The 27,030-nt window shown below is 39.7% G+C and overlaps 1 pseudogene; it reads right to left on the reverse strand.

Annotated features, from left to right (window-relative positions):
* Positions 1-3,314: 3,314 nt before the first annotated feature.
* The window catches only part of LOC110640154 (protein SLOW WALKER 2-like), a 35,838-nt pseudogene continuing 12,122 nt past the window's right edge, over positions 3,315-27,030 (reverse strand).

A 27,030-nucleotide genomic window follows, 5' to 3' on the forward strand; every position in this document is an offset into this window, starting at 1 on the left:
TGGTTAGACTAATCCGCAGCCATGATTCAAATGGCTATAACTTGAGCTACAAAACTCCAATTGGAGTGATTCAAAAAGGAGAATAAAGTTAAGACAATAAGGAACAATTTCTATGAAGAAAACTTAGCTAAATTCTAACAGTAACATAACTAATGGAACAGTGCAACATAGGACACCAAAACTGAAAATTTGAAATTTTACCTAAAAGACTCAAGTTTCGAGTAAACAATCAAAACCAATAAATTAGGTAACCAAAATGTGGTATGTGAGTATGGTTGGAGTTCCCATACCTTTTAAGCATAAGAAAGTCAATATTTTGACTTGAATAGTACTATGAATAGTAACCTCAACATGAAAATTTTAAAGAACGCCAAGTTTAGCATATTAAAGCTAGGTAAAAGTAAATTTGAAATTATTTTTGGATTTATGATAGTTATGATATCAAACACTGTGGCTGTGTGTTTCAGTGGAAAAGAATACCAGGAAAGAACCCGAGGGATCGAGTCAAGGCCAAGAGGTGACTCGTATAAGGTTTGTGCACAACATAGAATTTCTGTAAATTTTCTTCTACACATTGTTTTGAATGAATTGAAATATTTATTATGCTTTTGATTTAGATTGTTGAAAGTTTATTTGTATATATTTAGAATGGCATTAAATGTTTAGTAAATTTTTAAGATAGTTTTGAAACCATAGTGTCATGACCATATATTTGAATACCTCACTAGCATGACTAGTGGAGAAATCGCTGATTTTGATTCCTTCTCTGCTAAAGTGTTGAGGTGTTTGCCAGTAGAAGAAGAAAAAGAATGGATTCTCATATATTTGAGCTAGCTAGCCTTGTGATGTGACTTTTCAAAAGCCTCTGGCTATTGAGATGATATTTGTTTCGAATGGCATGATATAACTGTGTGTTTTTATGAAATTTGTTTTGAGGCTTTCGAAATAAAATTGTTTGGATTAAAATCTTATAAATCATGTTTTGAATTTATATTTCATGTTCAGTTTAATTTTTTAATAAATATGATTTAAATTCGGCATAAGGATTATTTTAGTATGTTGTGCACCACTGAGTCCTAGTACTCAGCGATGGTTGTTATTACTATCACAGATATAGAGACTAAAGGAGCAGCAGAGTGAGCTGCTGAGGATTGTGGAGCTCCTACCCTGAAGTTTATCGGGTATATTTTATACCCTGATTGTAAATATTATTTTGATGTATGTAAATGTAGAAAATGGTCATGAGCAGTTGTATAAAGCTTGTAATAAATTTTAGTTTGAATTTTTCCTAATGTAAAATTTGGAATGATGTATGTAAATTGTTTTATCTTTAATGAAATATGAATGGAAGTATTTTGTTTTAATTTGAATGAAATTACTTAGTAGTATTTTTGATGATGTTGAATTTTGGAAATTGAGAAATGATGTTGAAATTGATTGGGATGAATGTTGATTTGATGAAGTTGAGATAAATCATTGGAAGTGCTTTTTACAGATATTAGAAGAACTGTTTTCTCAAAATACAGACGGATCATTTAAATTTTTATAAAATTTGCGAAAAAAAAAATAAAATGGGACAAAAATTTTAACTAGTTTTTCAAACTCTAATTAAATGTTTTAATGCCTAGTAGAAAATGCTCACCACTTATAAAAGTAAGAAAATTGTTTTAAAATCCCTTGTAGGGTACTTAATGAGTTATCAGTAGATGAAGTTCGATAGTTCATTAGGTATTCTACGGATCATGTTATGCCTTACAAAGGGGTAAGGTGTGACAAACTGGGGGTTATGTGAAAGCTCATAGTGATCTCCTTGCCGAGCTTGTCAAAAATTATCCCGACAAGGACTTCACCTAGCTCGAGGAACTTGCTCTAGGTGCTGAAGCTGAGAGTGAGGGCGAACAAGAGAGAGAAGAGGGAGTAAATGTTGAAGATGTAACTGAAAAGTAGGCTAGGGAAGATCCTCCTGCCGAATGACTTGTGTTTTTTTATTTCCTGTGATGAATTTTAAAGTTCTTTTTTTTATTTGTGATTAACTCTTAGTAACATCGAAAAATATTAAATTAAGTATGGATGAGTATTAAATCAACTCCCACTTGATCGGATAAGCTCGGACACTAACTTAAGATCGGTTAAAAATAGTGAAATAACAGCTTCAACGGATCAGATAAATTTAATCACGAGTGCAAGAATGGAAAGCCAAGTGACCGCGAACCGAATAAAACGTCGACGCATCTATAAAAATGATTTGAAAACAGGTCTTAGTTTGAGTTTGATGAGTTCGGGACCGCTTATTAAAGATCGATTAAAACATTAACTTGGTTAAACACTTGAACAATTCAGGCAAGGTAACTAATCACAAGACGTCCCGAAATTTGGAATCTTGAATGTGAGGAGATCAGAAACAAAATACAAAATCAGATGGTCTAAAAATTAATCAAAACGAGTCGGGGAGATTGGAAAACACTTTGTTTGAGCGCACTTTGAAGTTTATTATTTATCTGGGAGGTTACTAGCTCAAAGAAAATGACTTGGGGTCGAATAACTAGTTGATATCGGTCAAACGCTTACTAGGGAGATCGACATAATTGCAATTATTCAACTATGATTTTGAAGATCGACCAAAATATGATATCTACAGTGAAGAAAGAGAAACGAAAGCCATGAGTCTCCCTACCTTGATCAATCACCACATATGGTAGTTAAGTTAGAGCTCACCTCCATTCGCCAGCCCATCCCCATATCAACCTAGAGCTGCCAAAACTGCAACGATACCAAAGTTTTAGAACTAGCGTGGGGTTGGGGCTATGGAGGCTACGGGCAACTAATTTTTGTCAGTGCATTAGATATTATTAATTAATTAATTAATTAATAATGTAAATAAATTTAATCAATTAAATTTTAATTTTTAAAATCAAACTTTCAATATTGTATACATATCTCAAATTTTTAATAGTATTTTTAAATTTTGTGAAAATATTCATATTTTAAATATTATTATTAACTATTTCTATTTTTAATATTTTCAATTAATAAATAAAATAAAAATATTTCTATAAATAAACAATTATATTCTCAATATTTATAGAGTATTAATTATTTCATTAAAAAATAAAGAGAATGATGGATGTCATATGAGTATTAAGGTAATTTTAACTTTTAATAATCGAAAAACTTGCTATAACAGGTCAACACAGGTAATAAGAGACTTTATGATACGAAAATTAAAATTTAAGAATTTTTTTTAATAAATTAAGAATAAAGAACTGAAATGAAACACCCTAAAGTCCAAGGACGGTAAGTGCGAATTACCCGCCTAAAATAAAATAATATTCAAACATTTAAAGTTTTAACAATTAATATCCAAAGCTTTTAACTTAATTGCTTGGGGGGCTAAAAGCCTATGTAAAACTTACTAAAAGCAAAGATTACAACCCTAAATAACAAGAAAAAAAATACAGACATCCACAAGTAAAAAATAATTAATTTATGTATAAATTCATCCTTATTATATCATCTTATCTCGCTATTGACCCGCCGGCTGCTCAATCAAAATTACCCAGCATCAGCCATCACTTCAGTAACCTAATAGCTTACTTAAAACTTAATATTGCATAAACCAAACTGTTTAGAGCAATTCATTCAATTCTCATTCCTACTAAACCAGGGAAGAAATTGGTGTAACCTGATTTTCATGAGATTGTGAATGAGGCACTCAGTCTGATGACCTCCTCTTCTTTTGTGTTTTCGGTTTTTTCTTTTTCATAGATTTCTTTTCTGAGGGATTTTCTTCATTTATCAAGTGTTCATAATCTTCAAGACTCGCAAAAGGCGACGCAGCAACCTTCCCACCAGATTTCCGTTTTCTTTTCTTGTTATCAAGTTCGTCCTCGTTATAATTACCAGCGTCCAAATCCCATGTGTCGACAGCTGCAACAACGTCATCGGTGTTACCACCTTCAGCAATGCCATCAGAATCTGCCCCCATAGCAAAATCAGAGGGGACATCCATTTCCACATCACTGGCATTACCAATCAAATTGTCATCGTCTTCTTTGGCAACTTGGTCCAAATCATCAGTCATATTCACCATCAGCATCAAAAGAAAGATTAGCAGAATCCAACTTATTCTCAATCTCTTCATTATCACTCTCATCAGCACCACCAACTTCATCGCCATCACCCACATCAGAAAGCTCTTCAGCTGCCTCTTCTTCAGCTGCCTGCTTCTTTTTCTTCTTCTTTGGCTTTGTGCTGTTCATTTTATTCATATAAAACTTGTGAAAAACAAAATCTTCAGGAGGCACATCCACTTCAGCCAATGACACAATCTCTGATCCAATTAAATGATTGTTCATGTCAAGCTGAGGAAACATGAAATGAGTTAGCAATATTAAGAGGGGTTCATAATTTGACGTTGATAATTTAAAGGTCCTTCAAAAGTAAAGAAAGAGGCAAAAGATCTGCAGCTTAAAGTCTTCAACATAGAAAATGTGAAAACCAAGGTAACAAAAGTTAACTTCTAGATAGGTTTAAACTAATCTTCTTGGCCGGTTCAATTTTGGAGCCACCATGCCATGTGGTCTGCTTTGGTTTCTTTTCCATGAACTCGTCTAGAAAAGCAGTAAGTGATAGATCATTTAATGGGTTACCATTATAAACTATATTGGCTCCAGATGGAAGAGTCCCTGCCATGGTAGCAACAGATGGGTGCAAATGAGAAGCGAGTACCATCAGTTCCCACCAGCTTGCATGATCTGCATTGCTGTTGATTCAGAAGATGCTAAAATTAGTAAAATAAAAGAACAACACTCTATTGGGTAACCAACATAGAAAATAAACTGGCAGTCTTAAGTTACCAGACTATCATGTAATTCCATGCTTCTAAAAATGAAATGATAAGACAATTTGCTTTTCATTCTTTTTTCCTCATTCAATCCATGACTAGCATCTTTCACAGAAATAAAGCAACCATTCTAAGCAAAATATTGCTGAAAACACCAACATACTAGTAAGACGGTCTCTATGCTGAGGATTACACCCTCCAGGCAGGGAAGAACATGTAGAGAATACTTGAGACTGGTTACCATTACAATTGGATAGTGGTTGGGATTCTTCAAATTCTTTTGAGCCCTCTTCTGCAAGTAGCTCTTCTACTTCATCTGAATCATCATTGTCAGAGCTAGGGGCAGGAGAAACTTCGCCTTATAAAGATTCACTTGCTGGATTAGCCTTAGCATCACTATGAACAAATTCAAGTTCATTTTCTGCTTTGGCTGCCATGTGAGATTCATTATCCGCTTCCTCCACTATGTCCTCAAAATTTTCAAGATCTTCATTAACCGACTCGTTCTGCATTACCACGTTCCTGAATGATGAGAGAGCTTTAATTTAATGTAAGATAATCCTCTAATTACCCATAAAGAGGAGAACATAGTTCATTGATCAAAAGAAACCAGAATTACCATAAAGGAGGCCTTGCTTTAAGAACTTCAGAAAGAAGAAATAAGAAAACCCCATGCATATTGAGATGGCTGCTGGAGGGAAACCTGTTCAAGTATATACATAGTCATTTTCTGTTTTGAAGCGTAAACCATCAAAAAATACAAGTCCCTATACTGATACTGAAACATAAAATGCCTGACATTTAAGGAATTTTGTAACATCATTCAAAGTTCTCAAACTAGCAGTTGAAACAGATAAAAATAAAAATTAAAAAAAAAAAAAAAACACCCAATATGAAATTCTAATGACTGATTTTTTTTCATTTAGAATGTCTTTTCCAATAGGGAAGAAAAGAGTTTGGGCAATCAATTGAAATATAAAATGTGAATAACCATATATTGCACTATCATGGTGAAGACGGAACCACATCAAAGAAATAGCTGACATTTCAAGCGTATTGCCCTGACATATTCAGGCATCATTACTACTCGTTTTAAACAGAAAAATTTCTCAGCTAACCAAAAAGAAACAGGCTTTCATTTCACATCATTTACTAAAGAAATGTCATAGTACAACAAGCATACAAGTTACTAACCTGAAGTAGTCGCTTTGAGAAGGCAGACGCACACTTCAAATTTACATCATTTTTCATTGCCCTCAAGAGGAGTCCAATAAACATTTCCGCCTGAAAAATAAACCATATACAAGGGAGATGTAGTCAAGTGAGTAAATGACAGACTTTGTTCAGATGATTGCAAAATTGAAATTATGCCTTTACAACAGATCATTGTAGACAATACACTAAGAAACTGCACATTTTATCAAAATTCACAGCAAGAAAAGGAAGTTAGAGTGAGGATGTCAATGTAGTGCAATGCTGCACTTCAAGCCACCTTATACCTCTAAAGGAATCAAGAAAAAAATAATATAGTGCAATAAAAGTTTGGAAGTGAAATTTAAAACAGGAAGAAATCATGCCAGATACCAAATTCACTGATCCCCAGATCATCTACATTTCTGAATAAATGAACTGTCTTGGACAAAAAGAAGCCAAAAGGGGACAGAAATCTGTCCTATCCCATGCTAGGACGAAAGATCAATGCAGAAAAAAAAATTAAAAAGCATCCTCAATATCACCCAATTTTCTGGCATGCTACAAAGCTTAGCATATCTTGAATTGCATAAACATAAATGGGGAAAAATGATCTCACCCATATGTATAGAATAAGCCCATCTGAAAGTTTAAATGTTAGCAAAAGAGTTGCAAAACCCTAAAATGATGTGAACTGATTTTTCTTTTTCTCTTCAAAACATATGTACCATGATATTAGAGTTACACTGTTAAAGAGAAAATTTTGGAATAATTCAATTTCTAGAAAAAGAAAACAAACTGGTTATTTGCAAAAGACATAAACAATTGTCAAGCATGGGCAAATTCACATTATCACCAAGCTAAAAGCAGGTACCCTGTTAGACTTGCCATGGAAGAATTCATGGCAGCTGGAAAAAAAAGTTTTGAGTATAAAGCACGGTAAAACTGGTCACTAACAATCTGGTTCTTGGATGAGATTTTATCAAGAAGCATCAATGCCTGAACTCCTACATTAAAATTCTTTGAATGAACCTGTACAGTCAATTTAAATGTTGTCGGCAACGCACCATAACCATGTTAAGCCCCATCGATAAATAGCTGCCTAACACAAAATTATTTTTCAACCAAAATAACAAATAACTGTAACCTTATCAATCGGAAGAGCATTGGTGTTTGGACCTCAATAATGTCATCAGCCTCAGTGCTAGAAACATAAGGAAATGCTCTATTAACACCCTAAAATGGCCAGTGAAAGTAAGCAAGAGTCCCGGAGCAGCGCTTTAAAAACACACAACAAAGCTAAAAATGGTAGAAATTTAGGTAAAAAGCATGAACTTAATTCAATCTTCTCCTACATACCATAACTTTCATTTTGAAAAAGAGATTCTCATACTGACTGTTAAAACAGCTGACAGAATTCGTGAATCCAATTCAAAATGAGATTCTGATGAACTTTCCCCTTTGTTCTTCTTGACAGGATTAGAAGTATTTCTATCCTTTGCTTTGCCAACTTTATCCATCTTTTGACTGCTTTCAGCCTCAGTAATCAGCAACTGCAATTGTTATTTGTAAATGTTTTTGGTTTTCCAACAATATTATCAAATTGCAAGCATGATTTAATGTTTTAGCAATGTAATCACATGTCTACTCAGAAGTAAATCTTTATTTAATATGGAAAATTAATATTTAGTCACTGCATTTTAACAAAACTATTTAGTCCCTCTATTTTGAAAATATACTATTTAGTCCCCCTATTTTTAGTCTTCAACTATTTAGTCCCTACCATTATTTTAAAGCAATTTTTCTATTAGTCAACTCAGTCAAATGAGAGAAAATAGTTGTATCATTCAAATTACAAAGACTGAATATTGATTGCTTTAAAATTACAGGGATTAAATAATTGTATTATTCAAATTATAAGGACTGAATAGTTGAGTTGGGAAAAAAGTTTTGCTTTAAGATAACAGTAGGGACTAAACAGTTCACGGACAAAAAAAAGGGGAACTCAATAGTGTATTTTGTAAAAAATAGAGGGACTAAATAGTTAGTTTCATTAAAATGCAAGGATTAGACAGTAATTTTTAGTTTCGTTAAAATACAAGGACTAGACAGTAATATTCCCCATTTAATAATAAATAGACTCTTCAATTAAGAAAATAAGTTGAGCAGATTCAGAACTTTGCATCTATAAATAACTCATTGAATAAAGCAAAAAAGAGTCTCTTGTGTACCCTCCCATTGTGCGCACAGTGGGAGGGGACACAAGAGATTTTCCGATCTCAATTGAATTACACCAAGATCAGCCATAAGCCCTTACCATTTTACATTAGTTTTAGATGAATTGACGAAACATATACAAGAGAGTATTCCTTGGTGCATGATGTTTGCGGATGATATTGTTCTGATAGATGAGACACGAGAATGAGTCAATAGAAAGCTAGAGCTTTGGAGAAGTACTCTAGAGTCAAAGGGTTTTAAGTTAAGTAGAACGAAGACAGAATACATGCATTACAAGTTCAGTGAAGGCCAAACTGGTGATAGGGAAGGAGTTTGTTTGAATGGAGTGGTACTGTCCCAAAGTAATCACTTTAAATATCTAGGCTCAGTCCTTCAAGTAGATGGGGGATGTGAGGAGGATGTTAGTCATAGGATTAAAGCCGGATGGTTGAAGTGAAGACATTCCACTAGAGTTTTATGTGATCGTAAGATTCCCAATAAGTTGAAAGGAAAATTTTACCGTACAGCCATACGACCGGCTATGTTATATGGTAGTGAGTGTTGGGCACTGAAAGAGTCGTATGCACCTAAGATAAGAGTTGCAGAGATGAGAATGTTAAGGTGGATGAGTAGCCATACTAGACTAGATAAAGTCCGTAATGAGAGTATTAGAGAAAAGGTAGGAGTGGTGCCAATTGAAGATAAGTTGAGAGAAGGGAGATTGAGGTGGTTTGGTCATGTGAAGCGTAGACATACGGAGGCTCCAGTTAGACAAGTAGAGCACATTAGGTTAGAGGATAGAAAGATAAAAAGGGGTAGACCTAAATTGACTTGGAGGAGAGTAGTACAACATGATCTAGAAGCATCACACATTTCTGAGGATTGAACCCAAAATCGTTTAGAGTGGAGAAAGCGAATCCATATAGCCGACCCCAAATTTTTGGGATAAAGGCTTAGTTGAGTTGAGTTGAATAAAGCAAAAAAAAAAAAAAAGTGGAAGGTCATTGATACCTTGAATAGAGCAAAGTACACATCAATTAAATGTTTTGCAACCTTTGGTCCATCTCCTTCATGACTCAGGCGAATCTGGCTCAAAAAATTAACATGTACATGTATAAGGGAAGCTAGATAAGGGCCATAGGTTAAAACTTAACCAAATTGAATTTTGGTAGTACACTGTGGTTTGAGTTCAAAACATGCATCAAATAGGAATAAAGTATTGTCCACGCATGACCAGAGAAGCTTGGCACATAAAAGCACAATTAAAGAACAATATTCAGGATGATAAGAAACGTGCACAATTTGCTTGTGCAATATAAAAAATCATTGTGTATGCATTACGAGTAAATCTTGTCCCAGATGTCTATACCTAAAGAGAAAAGAGGTTCAAAATTCTAGGGGAAGACTACAAAAAAACAAGGGCTTCATGGTCAACACTAAACCTGCTGCTCATGTTGACATGTTCCTTTCTTTATGAAGAGAAACAATGATCAAATGAGTAACAGGATGACTATAAAAGTAAATGCATCCAAATGTTGTAAATGAGTTTGCATTATCAATGAACTAGGAAGGCATTTTCCCAATGCCATTACATTGGCAAAAGTGCTAATACAAATGAAACTATATATATATAACACCATGCAGTAATCTCTGAAACCAAACAAGGGACTAAAATAATGAAGACTTACAGCATGGCATTTTGCTCTTAGTCCTAAATGAGGTCGAAACAGAAAAGAGTCCACTTCATCAATCACCACAGCCTGTAACTAGTCAACTAAATGAAAAATTGGGAAACAAATTAATTAGAGTTTTAAGTGACTAGATTAGAAGTTGTGCCTTCATATTTGGGTGGTCAGATAAAAGGTTTGACAAGTGAAAGTCAGCATTGGATGCACCCCTATTTTGAGGATCACCTAGCTGCAAGTAATCAAAATATAGAAACATGCCTGCATATTAGCTTCAAGAACTGTACCAAGGAAAACAGTGTCAGGTTCAATTTTTAAGGAGGCCAAAAGCCAACATTAACTTACTTTATTAACTAGGGCAGAAAGCAATCTGTGCTCCTGCTCTGATTTGCTTTTCAGCAGAGCATACATGATCTGAAATCACGATCATCAAATGAGTTTGTTTTAATATAAAATTATCATGCTCACTTAAAACTAAATGTAATAAAAAAAAATTAACAAATTACAAAGAAAACTATCATGACCAATATTGGGCGATGAAGAAACAACAATTTCACAAAGTGAGCACAGCAGTGATGAAGATGCTAAAGTATAAGATGGCATGTAAAGGGCCACACAAGGCATATTTTTTTTCAAAAGTTGAAAATGGGACCATTGAGGATGAGTTGAGGAAGTGGTCACTCAGATGGATTGGCCACGTCTCTTCATGTATAAAGTACTTGGATGGAGGGACACAAATGGAAGTCCATGGAAAACCTCTTTATCTGTCTCGAGATGCATAAATTAGTGACTGTGACACATTGAAAACTAAGAACAGACTAACCTTCAATGCCTTATCTTTTAGTACGGGCAGCATATCTCTTGATGCTTCTTCAAGTGCAAAAACAAAACGTTCATACCTAAGAAAGTAAAGTAAGTTCACATAAGAACAAGGGTATATATTTTAAGATAGAACATAGAAGACAATATTAGACCAATAGAAATTAACCTGAGAAATTAAAATACAAGAGCGCACTTGAGTAAATATTCACTAGAACGATGGATTTCAAAAACGTAGTTGTCATATTAAGCACACTATATTATATTCTCAAAGAAATAACCCAAAATTTATCAGGGAACAAAAGCATAAAATCACTTTAATGCCCCACAATTTCATAATTTAAGTCAGAAATCCTAAGCTTACCAGATCTATATCCCAGAAAACAAGAAAAAGATAATGTCAATGTCTGAAATTAAATACATTAACAAATAATCAAAGATATTGTTTTGATAGAAAAGCTTAAAAATGAGTAATACATGAGGTCTGCTTGAAGTTTCAATAATACTTCTATTTTCCAAATTTTTCATTAAATATAATTAAGTAAATAGAAATCATGACAATGAAAAGTCATTTATAATTTGATCCAACACCAACAGAATTTTTTTTCTTCTTTGATATAATAATAATGTTGCCATAGTTTGATCCTAGGATAACAATGTTCTGCAACGAGTGTCTGCCACCAACAATTGTTCGGCTCCACTCTTAATCAGCACATATCCATGCACAGAATGGAAGTGGAAAAATTATTCAAATGTGGATGCAGCATAAGAAGGCAGCAGTGAAGTTTGCTTTAAGATGAATATAAACAATCAATCAACAAGAAAATATGCTCCAAAGAATTTGACTAAGAAGTGCAAAAGTGTCCCTATCTGTGTCTGTGTGATGCTTTAAAAGTAATAGATATACCTGTCGCAACGGGATTTTGCGGTCGCCCGGACGATCACTCACCGAAGTGGGAAAAGTGAGGAGTCGCCACCTTAGTTTTGAGGGAAACTAAAGAAAACCATTTAGGGAGTTAAATTAAAAATGAAACCACTTCAAAACAGAGATTCTAGGTTCGGGGTCCATTAACGGGTGGGGAAGGTGTTAGGCACCCCACCTCGTCCCTTAACAAGGGTAAGTAGATTTAATTTTGTGTCATTTATAAATTAGTTAGAAGGGCTATAGTGGGAATGTTAATCCTTTTGGTAAAAGGAATGTTTGATTTTTCACTAATTAGGATTACCCAGATACATAAGTAAATGAGACAGCCTTAGTGAGTTGGCGTTTAATTGTTCCGGGTTTTGGGATTATCTTGCATACGGGTTGAAATTTGGTGTGAGAATAGGATAAGAACTCTCCTCCTATCTCTTTTAATATTTATTTGAATAGAGACCTGATAAGAACTCTCCTCCGATCTCTACCGGATTATTTATTAAAATTTAATTGGAGGTCGTGAGGGTCCTCCTCCGATCTCTTTTAGGTATTTATTAAAATTTCGAGATGGGAACCGGATAAGAATTCTCCTCCGATCCCTATTTAATAAAATTTTGAGTTGAGACCGGATAAGAACTCTCCTCCGATCTCTTTTAAATTAGAAAGGTGCCTGAAAGGTATTTTTCCGATCTCCGTAATTTTGGTGCCCTAAGAACCTAGAGATAAGGATCCTCAAGTTTAAAGAGGTTGGGGATAGGACTTATCAATATCCTTCGGCTAGACGGGAAAATGAGACCTGATTTACCGACCTCTCATGTATTTATTTTACCAATATTTATTTATGACCAATCTACTCGCTTCTTTTACTTCCATTTTATGGCATCTTTGCCGAATCTGTGCTTATACACCTAATAGTTTGACTATCTTCCTTATGTATTATTCAGATTTTCCCTTTAAGAGAGATCTTTAGGTTGCGCTACTCACGCCTTACCCGACCATTTACACTCTACTAGGAACCGTAAAAGCTTGTATTCGTAAATGACGAAGATTAATAAAAGGCACACTAATCACTAAAGAGATGACCGAGAATAACATTTCGGTTTCTTTGCACGAGATGAACTTGGAGAAAATCACATACGTAAAAAGGACAGAGAGACTACTAAGAAATGAACGCAAACACTTAATAAAACAATGACGTGAGCTCTTACCGGGAGGAGCTCAATCAGAGGAATAATTATGGGGTGGCCACTAGAAACAAGACCGCTGGACCGATTAGCCTCGAGAGTTGATGTTCACCGTGAACTGGAGGGAGCTTAACTATGATGTGATTAGGTCAAGATAACAACCGAGTGGGATTTGAGCTCCAATGTATGGGATGAAAATAGAGATGATAAAGAGTTGAAAGTGAAGGCGTGATCGTGATGAACAAGCCGGAAATGTAGAGTTCCAGTGTTCAAAATCCTTTTCAAGAAACACTTCGTAAAACTAGTTTCAAAAGTCTTTCCAATCAATATTTCAAAGTAGCGTAATAACAAATCAATGAAATTTTCGTAGTTCTTCCGCTATAATAATGCCTTTCTTTTTTTTCGTCCGCCCTCCCCCTTGAACAGCTTTTTCATGCAGTATTTATAGGAATCGTGCTCCTATGAAGGGTCGATTCATTTTGAGGGAGATGGAGGGTCGATTTTGAAGTACATGATCTGATGTTCAGAATTAAAGAGAATCAAAACGAATGGTCGAGATCGCTTCTCAAAATATTTGTCCTTTTCCTCTTTAATCCGACGGTCTTGAATCCTTTGTCCGAACGACCGGGGCCGAGAGTGAAAGACGCTGGTATTGTCGCCTTCTCTCTTGATCCAAGGGTTCCTGATTCATCCTTACAAGTGAGATCAACTGGGGATTGGGATGTACAGGATCGCCATGACATACCCCGCACTGCCAAGATTAAGTGCGATTCTTAGGCGTGCGGTGGGGATCTCGTCGCCACGCTTTAACTACCTCGCCTCGATTCGACGACGGTTATCGGAATTTGTCTTATTCTTTTGTCTTCCGATCCTCCCTAGCTCCCATTCCGATCTCTCATGTTGATCTCCTATCTCCGATCTCTTTATCCCTTGATCACCGATTCGGTCCAAGCATTAATTACATCTCGATTTTCAGCCGCCCGCTGCTTTTCCGCCAAAGATTAAATGCCCATTTTCCCTATATATACCCCTCGTTGATAGTGGCATTTCCTTCATTCGATTTTTCTCTTTCTCCTTGTTTCTTGGTTCTAGCTGCTCCGGAAAGTTCCGCCACAATCGTGGTTTTGATCCTCTTCCGATGGAATTCTTTTCCTCGACGGAAAATTTACGATCCTTGATTGGATGGTCCTAATTGGCGATGGTGAGAGAACTGAATTTGACCGATCCAGATTGCGGGCTTCGCTGTACCGATCTCGAGTTGCTCAACCGAGTTCATTCGCTTCTCATCACATTGAGTGTTCCGACAATGGATGAAGCATCCGGCCGGCAATATCCTTGGGATCGCTTATAAACCGATCCTTAGAACACCGGGAGTATCCTTGGGATAAGTTATAAACCGATCCTTAGATCTCCGGGAGTATCCTTGGGATAAGTTATAAACCGATCCTTAGATCACCTCTTCAGATAGGATTTTTCACCTCTCTAGAGATCGCCCAAATGATGTAATTTTTCAATGTAATCGATCTCTAGAGATCGCCACATGATGTAGCTAGACCTTTATTGTAATCCGATCCCTAGAGATCGCCCAAATGATGTAATCCGATCTTTTGAGAATAAAGACTTTATTTTGCTGCTATCATCTTATTTTGCATTGATTATTTTCCGATCTCTACCGTGTTTATCCGATCCTGTTCTTTACCCGAATGACACTTAATCGATCCTTTATTCAAAATATTTAACTTATTATGCCGATCTCCAATTAATCGATCTCGATCATTCTGATATTTGAGAAAAGTGTCGTAACAATTGCCGAGTCTCACCAATTGATGCGCCGCTTAGAACCTCGCGAGCATTAAATGCTCTGACTAGTATAAATAGGGAGGGTTAGCCGCTTGTTTTCTCATTCCATTTTCAATCCCCGCTCACAACTTCAAGTTCTCTCATTTTCTCCGCCCGACACCGATTAGACTCGTAAGGGTTTTAATCTTCTTTTTAGTTTAAGTTCTTTGTTTTTTCTTGAAAATGAGCGTGCCAAGGTCGAGAGCGCGAGCCCTCCTTCCATTGAGTTCTCTTGGTCATCGTCGATGAAGAAGAGGCACGGGCTGCGCGCAACCCGACCCCTTAGGGTCCTCGCCCTGTGCCTGGCCGGTCGTACCATTAAGGCGTATGCGCTCTTCTTCAAGGAGAGAGACCCTTCCTATAGACGAGCTTCCATCGGTTCTTCGAACTGACCGCAATCGCTTGTTCAAGAATACAACATTTGTCCCGATTCATATGAGCCGATCATGCCATGGCGATCTTCGTGTCGATCATTCTTTTGAAGAGGATGACATGGTCATGGTGTACGAAGAACGCTTAAAGGCCGGCCCGAGGTTCCCTCTAGCCGATTTCTATAAGGAGGTCCTAAAATTTCACCGAATATCCATTGTTCAAATCCACCCCAACTCGTGGCGGATCTTGGTTGCTTTCCGAGGTCTATGCCGAGCTAAGGGAATCGCACTTCAAACTAAAGTGTTCGCTAAGCCGCACCGCTAACTCACCGAAAGGACGATGACCATCGTTCTTTCAGCGGCTTCAATCGCTGGCTCTTTTCCGACCGCCTCGCCTCTTAAGAACTGGAAGAATCGCTTCTTCATTGTGAGGAGCAAAGATCCGAGCCGCTTTGAGGACTTCCCGCACTGGTGGTACCAGGACCCTTGCTTCCAACCATATTACCTCGAGCGAAGAGGAAAGTTTGATAGTGATGGATCTCAAGAGTGAGGCTGCCACTAAAAAGTATTCTTGTTTGATTCGGTGATCGCCAGCCGCACCATTGACTGCTCAATGCCACTGCCAAGACCGCGAACTTCAGCCTCTCTAACCTCGGAATCGGTATTTTCTATATCTCAATTCTCACGACCTTAGTGATCTCACTAACCTTTTCTTTGTGCAGGTATGGCGGGTGGTGAGGGTTCAAGGAAACGGAAGAAGGAGAGAGAGATCTCCCGTAAGATAAAGGATATAAAGCGCTCGAACGACTCCAAACGCCTGGCCACGAACCCGGGAGATACAAAGTGATCCTCCCAACCTTCGGTCCGCCGACCACCGGCTACCCGATCTCTCCTAGATCGGAGGAGCAGCCTCCGACTCGCAGCTTGTTCCAAGCAGGAAGGGGGCCTTCTCAAGCTTCGAGGACCTCTTCTGGGCGCCAAGTCGATCGATCGCTTGAGGAATAACCGATCAAGGAGAACTCGATTTCGCCAAAGTCCCGGGTCTACCATCTTCTTTCAGAGGATCGGACAAAGCTATCCTGCATGGCCTTGATGACATATTGACTCGACCATGAGCTTAAACGTGGAGTGTTCGTGAACCGCATCATGATCCGAAAGGATTCAATACCGGGTAAGGAGATCGAAGAAGAACCAGAAGTGGATTCCTCCGATCCGAACTCTCATCGGCCGGATTATATATCTCGTGTCGAGGGACGCAAAGCTCCATGAAGACCGGTTGTAACAGTAACCGTATTTCTGACGAGAGGGACCGCGCTCTTAAGGAAGTCCAGCGCCCACGCCAATGCATCCTCTCGTGTCGCCAACTTATAGAGGAACTCGAGGCGAAGGATAAGGAGCTTAAGGAGAGGGATGAGGAGATGGTGACGGAATAGCCGAGGCCTATGTGAAGGCTCACAAGGATCTCTTGGCCGCACTCCGTGAGCGTTACCTGTAAGAAGACTTTTCTTGGATGGACGACTGCACCCGGGCGATGGTGAAGATAGTGAGGATGAAGCCGAGGTGAGAGGGAGAGAGGAGTGATCCAAATGTAGATCAGCCGGGGTGATCCTCACCAATAACTTGTACAAATTATGACATGAAATGAAATGCCTTTGTTCAATGAATGATTGTGATCGGAAAATTTTAAACCATTATTTGTCCGAGTATTTGATTGTATGAGCACAAAGAAACAAAAACTAAATGTGATTATTAATCTAAGTATGAGAGATCGGAAAGCACTTTGAACATGAGATCTGTAGGGAAGAAATGTCAATGTAACTTGACCGAAAATTTAACTCGAACACTTAAGATCTAATCGAACCAAAACTTTAGCTCTTAAACTTTCTGAAAGGAGGTCGGCAATAAAACTGTAGGAAAAGATCTAGTGCTAGTTCACTCCATTTATCAACAGGATCGAATATTCTTGACAGTCCTAAATCCGCAACGGGTTTGAAGGATCGGTAAATGATTTGAGAGATCGCCGAGTTTCAAGGGATGCGAGGACTTATCATTGATTCACGCCTTTTGCAGGAGAGGTCGAAATGTGACCGCCTACCAAAGAGGGATCGAAACGTGATTAGCTACTCCGAGGAAACTTAGCACCGGATCGGTTTCAAAGTATTTTAGATCGCCAAAATATGGTGTCGACACCGCCTCTCTTACGTAATTTCTATTAAAGGAAAAATTTCAGATAGGAATTATGTAAAGATTCCGACTCATATTTTGGACGATTAGGTATTTGAAATTAGGGAACTAAAGCACACCTAAGTTAATGACCTAGAAAATTAAAATCAACTTAGATCTATAAACTGTAGGTTGATAATGTAAATTTAAATTGCAGGAATATAAAATCAACATAGATCAAGGAACCAGAGGATGATAACAGAAATTTAAATTGCATGAAATTAAAATCAACTTAGATCAAGGAACCAGAGGTTGATAATGTAAATTTAAATTGCAGGAAATTAATATAAACTTAGATCAAGGAAACAGAGTTTGATATAAGAAATTTAAATTGCATGAAATTAAAATCAGCTTAGATCAAGGAACCAGAGGTTGATGGTGGAATTGCAGGAAAATAAAATCAACTTGGATCAAGGATCAAGAGATTGATTGTGGAATTGCAGGAAAATAAAATCAACTTGGATCAGATCCGAGATTGATGGTGGAATTGCATGAAAATAAAATCAACTTGGATCAAGGATCCAGAGGTTGATGGTGGAATTGCAGGAAAATAAAATCAACTTTGATCAAGGATCCAGAGGTTGATGGTGGAATTGCAGAAAAATAAAATCAACTTGGATCGTGATCCAGAGATTGATGGTGGAATTGCAGAAAATAAAATCAACTTGGATCGGATCCAGAGGTTGATGGTGGAATTGCAGAAAATAAAATCAACTTGGATCAGGGATCCAGAGATTGATGGTGGAATTGCAGGAAAATAAAATCAACTTGGATCAAGGATCCAGAGATTGATGGTGGAATTGCAGGAAAATAAAATCAACTTGGATCAAGGATCCATAGATTGATGGTGGAAATTTAAATTGCAGAAATTAAAATCAACTTACAAAACAAGTCCGACTTTGGCATATGAAGTTATTCCTAAAGAGTGTACTCAACAAGATAACGGGCGACGATTAATGGAGGAGGAGTTGCAAGACCGACCTATGATCTCATTCTTTCTGATGCCCCTTTTCATTCCCGACTTTCTTCTTATTCTACTTAAAGCGCTCTTGGGTTTTCACTTTCTTCGTCTATCTTGGCTAGAAGCGCTTTTCTTTTTTTCGCTAGTTTTTTTTTTTTTTTTTTTTTTAAGGCCGTCATTCCCTGCAAATCTCATAGCAAAGTACGTGAGGTTATCAATTCTCGAATTCAAATCTTATGGCAAAAATTTAACTAATTAATAGCACATTAAACAAAGAGAAAGGGCAGTATTAAAAGCAGCGTAAAAATAAGAGCTAAGGAATAAAGTATAACTTTATTATGGTCTTGAAAACGAAGATAAACTTTCAAAGGGAAAGGCCATAGGGATAGATCTCACATATTCCTTATGGTTAATTTTGAAGTCTTTAACCGCCATTATTTCGAAGTTCTCTGCCGCATGTCGAATTCGGCTCTTTTCTATCCGTGGTTTCATGCCCCTTCCTTATTCCTCCACTTCTCTTGGGACGCCTTTTGGGTTTTCACCCCAATATTTTTTTTTTTTTTTTTTTTTTTTTTTTTTAAGACGCCCTTTCGGGTTTTCATCCTTTCTCCTTTTCATGCATAGTATCTCTTGACAAAGGTTTCGGCATTCACAGTCTCTGAATTCTTCACCGCCCATGTGAGTCAAGATCAAGGCTCCTCCAAAACGCCTTTAATCACATAAGGACCCTCGAGGTTGGTGACCATTTGCCCCGTGGATCGCTTTGGTTTGGCGCATTTCTTCGTAACTAAGTCCCCTGTTGAAATTCCCGTGCGCACGCTTTTATCAAATGCCCCGCCATTCTTCTCTCGTATAATTGTCCGTGACATGCCGCGTTAACCTTTTCTCATCCAAAGAAATTCAATCGATCCAACCTTGATCGATCCATTCGACTCATCGATCCCTAATTCCTTCAAAATTCTTAGGACGGATTTCAACCTCAATAGGCACACAGCCTTCCATCCCGTAGACCGTTGAGTATGGTGTTGCCGGCCGAGGTTCTTACTAAGTCCTGATGCGTGGAGAGCGTAGGAAGCATATCATGCCAATCCCTATATGTGACTGCTATTTTCCTGGATTATTCTCTTGAGGTTTTTGTTCGCGGCTTCAACCGCCCATTCATCCGGGACGGTATGGGGAGGAATTGAGATGTCGGATTCGTATTGATCACACGCCTTCAATCTTCTGACTGCTCGTGTTCTTGGCGTTATCGCGACAATTTCATTCGAGACCATGCCGCAGATGATATTGTTTCAAGAATTTGAGAAACGTGTTCGCGTGATGTGAGCATAGGATGTCGCCCGACCCACTTGGAGAAATAGTCGATGGCTACAAGGATGAATCTGCGCCCATTGGATGCCTTGGGATTGATGGGACCAATCACATCTATGCCCCACATTGCAAAAGGCCACGGTGAGACGAGATTGAACACCTTGTGAGGTGGCATATTTATCTGATCTGCAGAATCGACACTTGTGGCACTTCCGAAATACTCGATGCAATCCTTTTCCATTGTGGTCCAAAATACCCACGCCGCATGATTTGCTTCGCCATCATGTGACCATTGGCGTGAGTGGCACAATTTCCTCATGCGCCTCAAAGAGGATTCTCTTAGCTTCTTTTGCATCTACGCATCTCGCACTCCGTTGGCGCTCCTCTTGTATAGGGTCTCTCCACCGGGAAAGTACCCTAATGCTAATCTCCGAATCATCTTCTTTTCATTCTTGCTTGCCCTCAAGGGAATTCTCCTGCTCTACAAGAGACTGTGATGTCATGATACCAAGGCTTTCCGTCGCTCTTCTTCAATCATGAGACAATAGGTCGCTCATCCCTTACCTTAATCTTGAACGTCTCAAACGTCTGTCCTTCTTCGATTTGAGCCATAACAGAGTAGCTAAGGCATCCGCAAATTGATTCTGCCTCTACTCGGATGAGTGAAAGAGATTTCTTCAATTCCTTGATCATCTCCAAGTAGTGCTTCGATAGGGGATTAGCTTGGGATCCTTGGTTTGCCATTCTCCTTAACTCGATAAATTATCGAGCCGAGTCTCCATACACCTCCAACTTTCTGATTTTCATCTTTATAGCGGCATGTAGACCCATCACACAAGCTTCATATTCAAATGACATTGTTGGTGCAACAAATCCCAACTTAGCACTATTGGGAAGTGCTTTCCTTCCGGGATACTAGTACGGCCCGATTCCGCTCCCTGATAAATTGACCGCTCCACAAAATACATTTCCCATACATTGGCTGGTTCCCCTTCTTCGCAGCCTACTTCATTAATATGCTCATCGTGAACTCAAAATTCGTGAGCTTCATAATCCGGATAGGGTTTTCTCGCTAGAGGTCGCAATCACGCTACCTTTCACCGCTTCCGGTCATGTAGACTATATCATATTGGGAGAGTATAACCGCCACTTGGCTATTCTTCCCGCACGAAGGGGCTCTCAAATACATATCCGATAGGGTCCATCCCGAGATGAGCCATGTTTTGTGATTTAACATGTAGTGCTTAAGGCGATTTGTCGTCTGTGCCAATGCGCAGCAAGTCTTTTCTAAGGAAGAGTACCTTGACTCACAATCATTGAACTTCTTGCTCAGTAATAAATGGCCCTCTCTTTCGCCAGATCATCATGTCAGTCCCAAAACACATCCCATGGAATTCGTTGGATCGCCATGTACAGGATCGAGGCCTACTCGCCATGTGGGACCAACATCGTGGGTTTGACAGATATCGCTTGATTTTCTCAAAAGCCTCTTGACAAACCGAATCCCATTGAGTAGAGTTGTTTTTCCGAGTAATCAAAATAGGCTCACTTTGGCAAGGAGATTAGAAATAAACCTCGAATGTAGTTCGCTTTTCCTAAAATCGCGCACCTCCCTTTCTCGCTTTTGGGGACGGCATTTCTTGAATAGCTCAACCTTGTCGGATCTACTTCTATCCCTTTCTCGCTACTATGAATCCCAACAGCTTTTCCGATCTAGCTCCGAATATGCACTTAGCAGGTTCAGCTTCAACCGGTATTTCCCGAGTCTTTCAAACACCCTCCTTATCACCAACGTGGCTCTCCTCTCCCGGGATTTGATGATCATATCATCCACATACACCTCCACTTCTTTATGCATCATATCGTGGAATAATGTGACCATTACGCTACCGTAAGTAGCCCCGTGATTCTTCAACCCGAAGGGCATGACCCGATAGCGTATCACCCCATTGGGTGATAAAAGCGCTTTATCCTTGTCTTCCTCGCCCATTGGGATCTGATTGTACCGATGCCCCATCAATACACGAACATCCGCCCAAACCCGCGGCATTGTCAACTAACACATCAATGTGGGGAGAGGGAAATCGTCTTTCAAACTAGCTCTATTAAGATCCTCGTAGTCAACACACACCTCGACTCTCCGTCTTTCTTCATCACTGGACGACGTTAGCCACCCATTGGGGATATTTGACCACTTCTAAGAACCCGGCGTCATCAAGCTTTCTTGACTTCATCTCGAACCTTGAGCAAAGGTATCGATTCATTCTCCTTAGTTTCGCTTCACCGGATCGCTCCTAATTAAAGGAATCTTGTGCGCCACTATCCGAGGGTCCAAACCGACCATGTCATCATAGCTCCAAGAGAACACGCCGAGAAATTCCTTGCTGCATCGATCATATCTTCCAACTCCTCACTCTCCACTATCTTAAGTTCCCTTTTTACTTCTTCCGTGCCTAAGTTTATTGTGCACGTTTTGTCTTCACAAGGCACGAGGGAGGGTTCATCTTTTTCATTGTTTTCTTCTGTAAGGTCTTCCTCAGAATTACTTGAAGTAATGGCAGTTATGGGGATTTCAAAATTAACCAGAGGAATTTCTGAGTCTATTGGGTTATTAGGTGTTAATTGATGAATTGTCCTGAAGGAATAAAGAATAGAACATGTTATAAGGATGGAAAGAAAAAGAGTATTGAATTAAAAATGCGCTATTAATTCATTAATATTAATGCCATAAGAAAAGGTCCATTTACAGTATTACACTTGTCACCATGGACAAAGTGATCAAGTGTAGATAACTGCAGGTACTTTACTCGAGATTGAGTACAGGATATCCTCCGTTGTCCAGCTTGTCAAGCTCCGCTCTTCAGCCATTGGCAAAATTAGGGCCTCATACAAGGAATCCAGCTTGGATGACATCTATGGATGGATCATCAGTGATTCTTCCGTACTTGCGGATGTTGAATGACCGGTTTAGTGAAGATTTCCGTGATTCTCGGACTACTTTCACCTTTCCTATCTTCCGTCAAATCTCGATCCCAAGCATTCTTCTCATCCGTAATCGCCCATCCACGAGGGCATCCTCCTCATATCCCAAACCACAACGGCCTATCTTCTGAATGGCCGGTATAGGCTTGACAATCCCTTGTAATGTGGCGCCTAGGCCTTTACCCTCTTCATACCCGCTTCTTGACATTACTTTGGCCACCATAGCCATGGCCCCCTCCTTCCCAGTATCTTGCAATTCAAGGGCCTGGAAAGAACTTTCCAATGACTCATCGTCTGCATCCACATAAGGGAGTGATTACGGCTTGGTGACTAGTATGGCGTCTTCGCCCTTCACCGTGATGATTTTGCCGCCCTTAATGTATTTGATCTTCGTGCAAAGTAGAAGGAACAAGATTCGCAGAATGGATCCAAGGCCTCCTAACAAAGATGGTGTAAGTCGGCTCAATGTTCATCACTTGAAACGTGATATTGAAAGTACATGCACCGACCGATTGGCAAGTCAACGCCCCCAAAGACTCTCTCTCCTTGTTCCGTCAAAAGCTCTCACCACCATAGTACTTTGACGTATGTCTGATTGGTCAACTGGCAATCTAGCCAAGGTAGCGCTAGGCAATACATTGAGGGCTGATCCGTTATCGATGAGGACCTTGGCCACTATACAGCCTTTACATTTTACCGTTATATGCAGAGCTTTATTATGACCTAAGCCTGCAGGGTCTACCTCCTCTTCAGAAAAGGCTACAGAGCTGGATGCCTGGTTTTGTCCCACTAACTTCTCAAACTGCCCCGGAGTAATGTCGTGGTTGACAAAGGCCCGATCCAGATTCTCTGCAAGGCTTGCTTGCACTTCCAACTCAAAATCGATAACAATAAATCCGAGCGTGTCTTTCTCAACTGCTCCACCACGCCATACTCGCTCGCTTCATTATTTGGAGCAACAGCTTCTTCATCTTCTATGCTCAATGTGCTCGCTTCCTCGCTTTCTCAACCTCCTCTTCCGTGTTTCTCGATGACTCTCCCATCTTTACTTTCCCTTTTCTTTTCTCTTTCCTCGCTCCCGTAACACCTCCCACTTCGGGTTATAAACTCGACTTCTTGCTCTGTGGAGAGGGTTTTATTGCAATAACAGTCGGGACTTGTTTGGGGAGCGATGTTGGGCAGTGTCCAAAGATAAGTCATCCCAAGTGCTCGTGAGGAGCGAAACATGGCTTTGGTAGTGCCGGAGGTGAGGCGAGGCTAGGAGCGGATGTGCTGCTTGACGCTCCCTGAGTAAAAACTTGGAAATTATAGTTCCAAGGGACAGCATGAGTGTTGGTGATGGGGAGCCGTATGAGTCTCAATAATCACACTAGTGGTGAGGCTACCGGGGTGAGAAGGTGATTCGGGCTTGGAGGTAGAAGCGCTTTGGTGAATCTTGTGGTGTTCACTTCCCTTCCGCTTTTGACCTCTTCCGACATCTCAACCCCTTAAAAGACAATAAGTTCCGACCTCTTGCCCGAACCCTCACAATCTCGCACTCATGATCACCGCTCCTCCATGGTAAGGACACCCCGTATTCTCCTCTAATCCGCTGTTCGGGGAAAGATAACCTTCCCTCATTGCTATAGCAAAAATCTCCTCAAAGTATGGAACCACTCATCCACTTCAGTGTTGATCCCTTTCCTTAGATTCGATCATATTTACACCACTACCCGCATTATGGTTGGGCAAAGGATTTGAGGTGACATTGGGGAGGGAACCATTCCTCGATTTTCAACCACCTGCCCGGATTAGAGCGTGCACTCTCCTCCGAGTGCCCCGCAGCTTGTCGCTGAATGCCCTTGTGCTCCTCCATGATACTCACAACGGGTCAGGCATCATACCACCCGGGATATGGCGGCCGGATTGGGTCTAAAGGGACTGCACGATTTGGTTTATACCGACAAGGTATCGGTATATTTCACCGAGAGGAGGGGAAGGTGGATCAGATTTCTTGGAGGTCTCGGGTTATTTTGTGGTGCTCGTGGTTGAGTTGGTGGAGGAGGTGGTCTTGGTTGGAAATTTGTGGGTGGGGCGATTGTGGGCGTGTTTGTGGATAATTAGGAAAGGAGGTGGAATGTTGATATGGTTTGGCCATAAGAGGGGAATATGGCTGTAGTTATTTTGGGGAAATTGGGGTAATTATTCGACGGTGATAGAGTGTACATCACCCTCCTTTTTCTTGCCAAAATTGGCGCTTTTCTTTACAGGTTCTCACCAACTCAGAACCTTCCTATTCTCGATTGGCTTCGATTCTCTCACCGCTTGGATGATATCCGAGAAGTCGTTGGAGGTATTTCCGATCATCAAGTTGAAGTAGGAGCCTTCAACGCTTCGATGAATAGGAGCAAAGTTCATTGTCGGTCACCGAGGATATACTTCGCGCCTTCTCCTCCATCGTTGGGCATACCGCTTGAAACCTTCCCGCCTTTCGCATCAGTGCTCCGAGGTCCTCCTCGTGGGTGCCGCATCACAATTGAATTTGTACCGCTTTAGAAAAGTATCGCTAAATCCTTCCAGAGTGTAGCTTGCTCTCGCCCAATTGTATGCACCATCTCGTAGCCGCCTCCGAGAGGCTCTCGTGAAAGAAGTGAATGAGAAGTCTATCGCCTTCCGTTAAGGACATTTTGGCAATGTAGGTTGCCGTGTGGATGCGGGATCCGAGTTTCCTGTACTTGTCAAATCCGAACCTTGAATTTGGGTGGTACCACCACATCCGCACCAATCTTAGTGACGACACATCGATCGAACCATACATGTTCAAATCTCTATTGCCCTCGCCTTTTCTTCTAGGCGTATAGTTTCTCGTTATCTCTCGCCCTATGTTCTCCTTCCATCAGGTGATATGCTCCTCCAACCGGAGCCGAGGGGTGGAGTAAATCGATGGATCGGGATTGAAGGGTGAGGCTCGGCATTTGAGACACCGGTAATAGGAGAAAGGTGGGTCATTATTCATGCTCACCGGATTGACAAAGGATCTGGGTCCGAATGGGAGACCGAAAGGTAAAAGAGGTTGAAGCTTGATGAGGATCATTTGTTGTAGGAGGCGAGGAGGTAATGGTGGGTTAGGTTCTCAAGTAGGTTTGTTCTGAGACATTTCCTTCATTAGTCTCATGATTTCGTAAAGTCGATCTTTCAATTCGAGACCGCCTCGTAGGTTCTCAGATTTGCTCCCGATTTTCCATTATCTTTCTTGTTCGAGATCTTGTTAAGTACACTCGCTTGGGTTGAACTGTGCTTGGTCGACTTGCCTTGTTTGAATCAATATTGATTTCCGGGAGGAGTAAAAGAAAATCAAATAAAATTTGGATTTTTGCAGAGAAACTAAAAAGTCCCGGTCCGACGGGATACAAAGTGGCATTTGAGAGCCAAGTTGAAATCAGAAAAGGATAATTGCCTCACTTTATCATGGCATCGCTCGATAGTCCGACCGTGAATGACGAGATTGAGTGCGCATTTATGATAATCGGGTCCATACAACGATTTCAATTTTTCACATAACCCTAGCGAGGAAGTTCCTACGGAGTCATACTATTCATTCACAAATTTTGCTAAACAATGGTCCAAAAATCACTTCATTAATCAATAATTTGTACATCGATCTTTTACATCGCCTAAGCTCGGGAGGTTCTTTATAATGAGATGACATTTTCTCGAGATACTCATATAACCTTCCTTCTTGCCTGGCAGGATCGAATGCTTTCAGGGCGTACTCGGATTCTGGTAATAATTCTTGTTTTCCTTGTGCTATTGTTCTCTCCAGCTGATCTACATTCTCTTTTAGTTCTTGATAGAGGGCAGCTTGTTTTTCTTTTCTTTTCTCTCTTAGCACACTCTTTCAAGATATCGTTGATGAGTAGTGCCTGCTTTTAATTCAAGCTTCTTCTTCTTGTTTTCTGCTTATACTCTTCAACGAGCACCTCTTGGTACTTCATCCTTTCCTAAGCTTACTATTCTCGCCCTTTCATCTCTTTAACCTCACCTTGAGAGAGTCTCTTTCCTTTTCCCACTGCACTCTTGCTCTTCGAACCCTATTCTTTCTACCCTTGCCTCTTCCCGAGCTTTCTTATCCTCCTCTTAATTTTCTCACGTTGGTCCTTCATTGCTTTATTTGTTCCCGCAATTGTGAGTTCTCAGATTTGCCTTTGTAGCGAGTCAACCAGCGACATCGCTTTCTCTAATAAGGCGCCTTGGCGAGGGTTGTCGCCCTTGAATTCTACAAGAGAGTGTTCTCGGCCCCCGTCCCTCCATTTAAGATAATCGTCCGAGGCACTTGGGCCTTTGGGTGATTTCTCTATCAGAGCGATGCTTTCCCAAGACTTGCGAGCCATTTTCAACCCTTCTTCTTCCTTGAGTTCATGGTAGAAGTGTCCTTGGTGGTATTCTTCAATGTTGATCACAGATTGTGTTGAGCCAAACTGCCTTGTTACCAATACCGGAGTGTAATTT

The sequence above is a fragment of the Hevea brasiliensis genome, chromosome 5 (genome assembly GCF_030052815.1).
Source record: "Hevea brasiliensis isolate MT/VB/25A 57/8 chromosome 5, ASM3005281v1, whole genome shotgun sequence".
Taxonomy (NCBI): Eukaryota; Viridiplantae; Streptophyta; class Magnoliopsida; order Malpighiales; family Euphorbiaceae; genus Hevea; species Hevea brasiliensis.